This window comes from Uloborus diversus, chromosome 3 (genome assembly GCF_026930045.1).
Source record: "Uloborus diversus isolate 005 chromosome 3, Udiv.v.3.1, whole genome shotgun sequence".
NCBI lineage: Eukaryota > Metazoa > Arthropoda > Arachnida > Araneae > Uloboridae > Uloborus > Uloborus diversus.
In genome coordinates, this window is record NC_072733.1 from 73,792,464 (window position 1) to 73,802,785 (window position 10,322).

Genomic DNA, 10,322 nt, shown 5'->3' on the forward strand with positions numbered 1-10,322 from the left:
TGCTTTCATTTTTTGCATAATATTTTCTGAGTTTTGTATCTTCTGAACATATCCTTTGGCTCTATTATGGTTCGAAATAAATGTCTTCTTACATATAGATTTAACTAAACTTTCTACGGAACTAAGAAATTTTCTGATGAAGAGCTTTGTAAAAAAATATCTCCCCTTGTAAGTGACTTTTCATCGATAAGGGATCGCATACTCCAGAAAATTCTTGAAACTCAACAGTATAGCACAGAAGTTCCCCAAAGAATGTCAGACAAAAGTGATTTAAGTAATTACTGTTTTAAAGACTTGACCGCATATCCAATACAGTGGACGCCGGTTAATTGAATCAGTGGTTAATTGAATCAACCGCTTTAATGAATCAAATAGTCCAAAACAGAACAAAATCCAACTTTACTGAACTAGCCGCTTTGTTGAATCAGCCGCTTTATGGAATCAAAACTGTTTCGAACAAACGTGATTCATATAAGCTGCGACCACTGTAATTCACCCAGTAGAAGTCCTATTCAATAGGCAGGGACTTTAGAAAAGAAACCTTATACGCAATTTATCTAATATTGAGGTCTGGTTGTAGAGTAAAATGGTGGGGTTCGAAATCCCCTTCCCATCCGCTTAAGAATTATGAGCTACGCTTTTTTAGTAGGGGAATGTGGGGTAAAGTGAAATAATAAAATATTTGCAGTTATCAGTATCATCTATATAGCAATATTTCAACTATGTTTTCAGTATAAAGTAGATTCCAGTTAAAAAATAAATAGATATGAAGATCACGGAAAATAATATTACTATTCATTTTGAAATTTGATAGACATACTGTAACATTCTGTGGTTTATCAAAAATAATTTCTTTTATTAAGTGAAATAAAACGATTAGTTTTGTAATTAACATTGTTAGTATTGATTTTGATCTACTGGTTTCCAGCGAAGTAATCATTTAGTAAATATCAGGCATGTTTTGATTATGAATGTTTAACACAACTTTTCAAGTGCAGGGGAGGGGGGGGGGGGCAAGTGAATGGGGCAAAGTAAAATGTCTCATTTTATTTTCTTATCGATTCATTTATCAAACCACTTACGTATTCATTCATTAAATCATTCGTTTACATTCCTGCATTTATTAATTCACTTATTCATTCATTTATTTTCTTTTGCAATCATTATTTTTTCATACATTTCTATTTTCTCATGATTTAACAAATTTAATAAGTTTATTGTTTCATTATTTATTAGTTCATTCCTTTATTGATTCATTCATTTGATATTTTTTCTTAAATAAATGGAAAATGTGTTATTAGAAAAAAAATTTAGTTTTTATTTTCCAGATGAAAAATTTCAATTTTTTTGAAGGTAGGGGAATGTAGGACAAAGTGAAATAGCAGGGCAAAGTGAAATGGTGAAATGTTTACTCTGTTTTTAGCGCCTCTATCTGGTTACATTTTGACTATGTACGAGAAGTAACACATGTAGTCTATTGCAGTCAGGAAAAAGTTATCTTTGAAGACCAACACATATGATGATAATACAAGCAATTTTTAAAAATTGGCACTCATTTTGTAACATTTTGTCTTAAGTCAAAAACTGTTTTTAGTTATTATAAAATGATCAAGTTCTTGTTATTAACATCTTAATTAGTGATAGAGATCTACTAATATTCGGTGCATTATTTATTTATTTGATATTAAGCTTATTTTTATTTTGAATGTTTTGTACAATTAGTCAAGTACAAGCTGAGCAAAGTGAAGTAGTCCATTTCCTTTAAATATTCAATCTATTATTATTGAATTACTATTTAGTACACTTTATAACTCTATAAAGTTTAACTGTAAGTAAAAGTATCCACATAAGTAAAATATTATTTCTCTTCTTTTCTAAAGAGGACGATAATAATTCAAATCTTAGTATTTTGTATTTTAAACAAAATTTCTTTCTCTGTTGGACAGCTCTAAATTAAAAAAAAAAAGAAAGAAAAAAAAAAAAACGCTTTAAGATTTAATGGAAAGAAATTTAATTAATGGAGGAATAAAGCTCTTTGAAAATGGATCAATTACGGTTACATTGATTAATTCTTTCATTTTTAATCAATTATTTTAATAATTCACTTATTAATTCATTTATTCACTTATTCTCTTATTCAATCACTATTTTAAACATCATTTTTTATCATACATTAATTTACTCATTTATTTCTTTATTCGCTTATTGTCTCATTATCTATTCATTTACTTCATCATATCTATCCATTCTTTTATTTACTCATTCATTTGATCAAAAAATTTTTTAATAACCATGTATCAATTTAAAAACATTTTAATTTTAAATTTTCTCCAATAGAAAAAAAGGGAGAGTTTCCACTTTTCTTTTGAAAGTAAAATTTACTGCAAAAAATGTAAAATAATGTCTCGTTGCCAATTTTAAAATAAAATACATTGTTCTTTCTTCATGTATTGTAATTTTTAAAACACGTTTCCAATTTGTGCATTTTGGAAAAGGTAAGTTACTTTAATTATTTCATTTTGCTTCACATTCATCATCAAATTTACCGCCAAAACAAGAAATAATATTTCAATGTAAATTATATTGTACGATACATTGTTCTTCCTTTATGTACTGTAGGTTTTAAAACAAATTTTTAATTTAATCATTTTGAAAAAGGTAAAATTTTCTTCACTATTTCAGTTCGCCCCATCTTCCATTACAATTTTTTCTTGTTTTGAAGAGCATGACGTTTTATATGCAGTAAAAGCAGAACTTAATTTCTAACAAAGGAAGTATGGGGGATCTTTAGAATTTATTTTCAAACGCAGTCTAAATTCCGTGTGATTTGAAGAAGCAAAGGACAATGTTTTTCGGGCCTCAAGTATTTCTCGAATAAAATAACACAAGAGGTGAGAAGATAACGAAGCAAAACAACCAACTTCTTTGCTACTGTTCAAAAGTAATAAATGAAAAAACAACAAAGCAACTATGCATGCGTTTTTATGATTTCTGGATCGAACTCGTTTTTTACGAGCACTCGGTTAAAACGGGCAAACAGCGTGGTCCCTCGGTGTTCGTTATAAGCGAGTTTGACTGTATCTATTATTCTCTCGTGATTTTCATATTTATTAATTATTTTATTTATACGTATATAGTATGAATAGATACGTATACAGCATGAATAGTTTTCTACCTTCCACATCTGAAATAAAAGATGTACCAAAAAATCCAGTAACTAGTTTCAATAATTCACCTGACGGTTATTAAAAAGAAATTTCTAAAAACAAATACTGCTATCGAGCTAAGAAGCGTAATATAACATAATAAATGACTTTATTCTAGAAATTTCCATGAATCGGAATTACAACCTCAACACGTTTTTCAAACATAAATATTTATGACTTTTGACGACATCATGATTGGTTGGAGAGGTTTCAATGTGTGCTTGCTAGTCGAAAGAATTGATACCCACCGCAAAATTCTTTGTTTCACTGCAATAATTCAGGTATTCAAAAACTGAATAAAGTTTCTTTTCTGCCGTCATTCATGATTTAATTTATTTTAAAATGATTTATGATTTAATTTATTTCAATCCATTTAATGGCTATTTATAGTTTCTTTTAATACCATAACAAAGACACCATAATACCATACGAAAGACACCATAATACCATACGAAAGACATTCGTCTGAATATGCTAGGAAATATGTCCAATTAAGGAAAGGAAAATGTATTATACATGCGTGTATAATAGAGGTGAACAATGTGCCCAAAAATTTTTCAAGCTTTTGCCATACATCTTTTGCCTTTGAAATCTTATGCAGTTCAAGGAAAATAAGTCGAAGTAAGCCATATCACAGTGAAACGTCTTTGCAAATGAAACATATAAAAAAAATTTAACAATTCAAGTTTGAAATTTACAAATATTTTCCCTTTAATCTTACAAGATATTCTTTTGTTTGAAGAATTTCAGCATAATAAGTGACTGAGCAGTTATCTATTTCGCAATCATAAAAGTTGCTAATGACTCTCTGATTTATCTATTTACTTATAAGTCATTTTAAAGTCTTGCATAGTTAGAACTGGTGCTTTTATCAATTGAGAAAGTTTCAACCTTTAAAAAAAATCATTTTAGTAACACATATCGTGCTCACAAATGCTCCCTCTCCACTACGTACCAGTTCTACGGCTGACTTTAAGAATGCATGCATATACATACCCTCGTTTTACGCGTGGGTTACGTTCCGCGGAAATGCCGCGTAAATCGAAACCACGTAAATTGAGACCTAGAACTAGTGTTAAAATAGGGGTTTGGTTCCGTAGATAACAAAATACTTCATTTAGTGATGACTAATTGTATAATTAGTTTAATGTGTACTTTTATCGACTTTTATGAACAACATACATAAAGAAAACAAATTAATTTCGTGTTCTGTTTATAAAGAGGAGCGGGCTATGATAGTCTTTTGGCAGTCATTAAGAATTTTTCTCTGTAATAGGAAAGTTTTCGATTTTTCAATTTTATTTTTATATGATAGAGTAACATGTATGAACATCATATGTGAAAAAAATTTTGTGATACGATAAGTAGTTTTTTTTAAATTAATTTTTAAAGTTCAAGCGCTTGTGACGTCAAATGGCATAGGAAGTGACGTCATGCGCTCTTCCGATAGGGGAGAAGCCGAAGGTCACGCATTTGACTCTTCGAAGACGAAACATAAAAGGCTTATCTCCTCGCATTTAACTCTTCGCGTTTCTAGAACATTAAACCTCTCATCCTCTCGGAAATATTCAAATATCATCATTGATGTTACATGAGGAAGATTATTTAGATTGTGCTTTAACGAATCCGGTCTCCATAGTGCGTACAAAAGGATTATTGAATTTCTAAAATATATAAATATCAGCGCGCTCAAAATGTCCCTAGCGAAAACAAGGGATCTTCGGCGGAAGGCTGCCCATTCGCGCCCTGTGACGTAGGCTCGTGACGTTTCAGAAGAGCGCACTTTTGCGCGTGGATTTTTAAAAATTCATTAAAAATCAACCACGGTGTTTTAAAATTCGACGATGGTGAATTTTTTAGTTTTGAGGGTCAATTAACAATATCCAATAGCCAAAATATGAACATTTAATAGGTTGCAACTTCCCTATTACGCATTCCTGATCACTTGTGTCATTTCCATGACAGAATCTTCCTTCACTAACAAATCAGAAAGATTATTTCTATTGTCAAGGAATGGCTCAAAATTTTCAATGTGAACGTTTTTAGTTCTGTGTCATAGATGTCGGTCGTTGGTTTTGTCCTCCTTTGTCACTCCTAAAAGCTCTTCCAGTGAGTTCTGAACTGTGTGAGTTTAATAACTTTACTTCTGGAAAGAGATCTGGAACCAATCACCTAAAAGGTCTCCACTGGCCCATCCAAAACGCAGTCCCTATCGCAATTTATACTCCTACCTCCTGGAGATTGGTTTCTCCTTTTTAATTTAGTGTTTGTCTCGTCATTATGTGATTTCGTCATTTCCTTACTTTTTCATGATATTGTTTCATCCATTTTTCTTAATCTACAATTTGTTTAAATGTTTTTAACGACTGTTTTTTTTTAAATCCTAGTACTTGAAGTTTTTTGCCTTTTATTTCAAAATATGCGTACTTTTCCATTTTCCTGACTTAATTCTTAAGTAAAATATAAATAGTATGTGATAAAAATTCATTTGGCGCAGTATAGTCCTCAGGGGCTCTTGGGCCATAAAAATCTAATAAACCAACCAACCAACCAAAATGCAGTTGATTACGCGTGACCTGCAATCTTTAAGAGTTTGGATTTTGAAAGAGGGGAAAATTTTATCGGTTTGCATTGCCGCATCGGCGTAAAACCAAAACTCATCCGCGTAAAATAAAATAATGGTGTCAAATCTTAAACGTAAAAATAAACCCGCGTAAAACGAGGATCTACTGTACTACAAATTCATTCGAAAAAAAGATTTTCATTATTTTTTGGTTTCACCTCTCTCCCCTCTTTTTTTTTTTTTTTTGTTAAAAGGACAAAACGACGCTCAGAATGTGTTATACTGCTCATATTGTCTTTCCGCTACAAGAGCGTAGAGGGGTTAGTTTTCAGAAACAACATGTACTCTCTATAAGTTGCTTTATTGTTCCTCAAGCAGCTTCAATGCAACTACTTTTTATGTACCCAGTTACGCGGTAATAATGACTTATAGCAAAGTTATTAGCAAATGCGCAATTTGAGCTTGCAGATTACCGTTTTGACATCAAACTGGTTGGTCTTCAAGTAATCGAAATCGTTTCCATAACCAGAAAACGCATCTGCATAAATACGGCAATTTGTCAATTTTGATTTTAATGTGAATATGTTTGATACATATATCAGTTATGCTGTTCTGCTACAGTAGCTTTTAAAAGGTGACTTTTAAAATATTCAAAACCAGCTTGTATTCTGGGTCACATTTCCATGCCCCCCTCATTAAAAAAAAAGCTTTTATTTATTTTGGACCTTTATTCCAACCAAGCCCGGATACAGGGGTTAACCTAACATAGCCCTAACTGTAAGGCATAAATAGCTCCAAAGATACCCTGCCTATTTTGATTTCAAGAAACCACCAGGAGAGAGTGCTAGACCGCATATTTAAGCCCGAATATTATACTTGTCAGCCCTCATCCCACTCTTTCTTATTCGTGGGTTCGCGATTTTGTAATGAACCTCTTCAGAATGAAACCAGAAGCTGCGCCTGCCCTTTCCTATAACGCAGTGAAAAATGCGTATAACACTACGATAAATACACAAATATAACAAACGCCAAAATAACAAATTCAAAATTCAGGCGCATTAACTCCTAACTCAATGCTGTTTAAAAAAAAATAGATTACATTACAAGATTATGATACTAACTATAACAAGGCAACTTTTAACGAATAATAAACACTGTAGTTCGAGAGTTTAATGGTTGAATGTAGGGGTATCATGTAATAAGGCAATGCGTGAAATAACACTGGAGTTTACGTAAAACCAATAATAATTTTCTGAGATCCAGTTTGTAACTTATTCTCAGATATAACAAAAAATATCTGCAACCTAGAAAGCACATATCAGTACGAGTTACAACTAGTAGAAGGATGAAGAAGCTATAAAATTGAGGATACTTGTGCAATACACTTTCATGCAAAATCGACGGAAATCAAGGCCTTGCTTGTATTATCATATGCTTTCATCTTCGGAGGTAATGTTTTTCCTGACTGGAATAAATTACATGTACTACTTACTACATAGTTAAATTACTACCAGATAGCTGTCCCTAAAAGCAGATTAAATATTTCACTGTTTCACTTCGCCCCACTATTTCACTATGCCCCACATAATCCTACTTTGTAAATACAATTTCGATTTCGAAATCATTTCAAGTAATAGCATGGAAGAAAGCTTAAAAACAAACGGGTACTTCAGTAACTGAAATCTGATTTTCAAAACTTTGTTACAAACATCTTTCAAAAAACGTTTTCTTCCTGTGTCATGAAAGATATTTGTGCGCTTTTTTGTTTTTATAATATATTTTAAGTTCATTCATCTATGCTATTCATTTCTGTGTGCGTCTATGTGTGCCTGTGTGTCTGTATCCCTATCTCCTCCGGTCTGGCGATGTCTAATAGGTCAATACTGGTACCGTTATATGGTATACATCTAGGGGAAGCCATTTCACCCTGTCTCACGCCTCTTAAGGGGTCGGAGATAAGGGGGTTGAACATTCAAGGGTAAAAAACATTAAGATCATTTATTGTGACCCGCCGAAGCCGACATTGAGCCACCGCAGCTGACAAACAGGTGTTGGAGAGTGAAGGGAGGAAGGGGTGGAGCCCCTTGTTTATAAAATTTGACAGGAAAATGTTGTTTAAAAACTTTTACTTTTATTTTAAATTACTTTTCACTGAATATATGTTTTCTTTAAAATCAGGAGTAGAAATACTGTTTTAGAAAAAAGCTTTTTTATCCAAAAAACATGCAAGACTTAAAATTTTTGTAATTAGTTTTTATTTTTGTGGGGCATTTTTACAATAACTTTTTAAAAAACTCATTAGAAATGAACAAAAAACTCATTAATTAATAAGATAAACAAATAAAAGATACAATCATCAATAGCAAAAATTAGTGGTAATTTTTTTGCATTGTAATTCTTAGACAATACATACATCATTTCGTACCACATTATAAACTAAATAACTATCAATAACCTGAAAACTCAGAACAAGAGCGACTTAAACTTCAAATATTGTTAGTCAAATCAAGGAAAAGTCAAGCGTCTATTTTAAAAATAAATCAACAGTTATCGTCATACCTTTCTAGAATTATATCCTATTCAGTGTAAAATTCACACTTTATTGAAGAGATCCTCCCACACCTTATTGGAAGCGATTGGTATATTCTTTGCTAACAGGCACTCCTAAGAGTTGTGTTTCCTATCTCTTTCCTTGTGAAAATTCTTCACCTTACACCACGTTCCGCCTGGCGAAACACAATGGCTTGAAACGACCGCTGGCGTATGAATAAAATCTTCAAATCGTGACAAACCGAAAATTTCAGCTTTTCGCAATTGATGGAGAGGCAGATTGATGAACTGGTATCACGATGACACTAACAAATATTTGCAAACACTTTATTGTGATCACTTTTATGAATATCATATGTATATTTTTCCTTAATGAAAATTGTTTTAATACGAACCACCACGTGTTTCACCAATATATACATATATATATATATATATATATATATATATATTGATACTGACTCCTCTTTTAAACTAATGATGTCTTTATTTTATTTTAAAATAAAAAAAATCACAGATGCACTTTTTAAACTTATTTATCAAGTCAAATGTTTATATTTAGTTTTTGTTCATGGTACTTTAAAAACTATTATCGCTAACTACTTATCATCCTTCGTTTGTTGACTCAATACCACGTGATGAATTCGGAATTATATGCAAGGTGTTGAATCATGCTAAAAACGATTAATGGAACTTTAGGCTCAAGAAAAATTTCCCCTGTAAGGTGTACATCTACCATGCGTTATTCAAAAAATAAATAAATAAATAAATAAATAAATAAATCTAAATGTGAAAATTAATGTCTAAAAAGTTGTTCTGGATTTGCTTACCAACCAGTCAGAATGGTGATAACATGCCTAGAGTAGGGGAGAGTGTTGTACCTTGGGACACTTTTCATATTTTCATTTTTAACGTCAATTATTTAAAACAAATTTATAATCCGAAACTCACATTAAAACAAACCCCACATTTTTCTCAGCAATATATTTTTCTCTGCAATTTCGACTTACAAAGTTTGAAAATAAAATATCGCCAGCCAGTTCAAGTTTCAAACTGTCCCTTGTACCTCGGGACACATCTTGTTGTAAAATGGGACACTCTTCATGATTCAGGAAACAGCAATATACTTTTAAACCAATTTTGCACCAAAAAAAGAAAAAAAATTCATGGTAATGAATTAAATTATGAATAATGAATTATGACTCATAAATAATGAATTCATGAATTATTATCTAACATTAAATGTGTTTAAAAGACTACATCAGATTAGAACATTTTCCCATGGTCCCAAACACATGTTAATTATTAAACACCATACATATGCTGCACCTTGGGACGTGTCCTACGGTATAGTATGTTTGGCTGTACCGAGGTACAATCACCACGTGGTTTAAGAAAAACCAAAATCGTGGTCAATCTAGATGCACTATCATTATTTTCTCATTACCAAACTATTAGTACTTCTCTTTTATGACAAAATAAAATTCAGTTAATTAGTTTTACATATACAAAGACAGAAAATAAAATAAAAATGAAGAAAATATTTACTATGGAGTCATGAAATTTTCTTTCTCTCACAAAATCATCAGCCGATTGTTATTATGGCACCATTTAGTGGTGAAGGTTACTATTAGGGATTACAAAAAACATGGCTACTAAGAAGAGATTCTTAGAAATTAGCAGTGTCGTAAGGTACAAGTGTCCCAAGGTACAACACTTTCCCCTCCCGTTTGAGTTCGCTAGAAAAGCAAATAGTGGTTTCGTAATACAAAAATTCTATATAAATATCTTCACGAAACGAAGGTTAACAAAATAGTTTTAATCCGCATTAAGTACATTTGCTTAAACTGTACAATATTTGACAGTTTGGTTGAGTGAAATGATTCTGAATGTAATAGAGACTTCATACATCAGAATTTTATCTCAAACACTGTAGTGTCAAAACACATGTTTATACGAAAACAATGTTGTCACAGTGTATGAAGAAGATAGGACCTTATAGA

The 10,322-nt window shown here is 31.6% G+C and overlaps 1 protein-coding gene across 2 annotated transcripts in view; it reads right to left on the minus strand.

Annotated features, from left to right (window-relative positions):
* LOC129218346 (microphthalmia-associated transcription factor-like) overlaps positions 1–8,445 on the minus strand; it is a 150,560-nt gene extending 142,115 nt beyond the window's left edge. Inside the window, exon 1 of one of the 2 annotated variants that reach the window (XM_054852591.1) lies at positions 8,329–8,445. The gene's annotated coding sequence lies outside the window, so the exon portion shown is untranslated. The remainder of the gene's footprint in view (positions 1–8,328) is intronic. The other variant, XM_054852588.1, reaches the window with a different exon arrangement.
* Between the last annotated feature and the right edge of the window lie 1,877 nt (positions 8,446–10,322).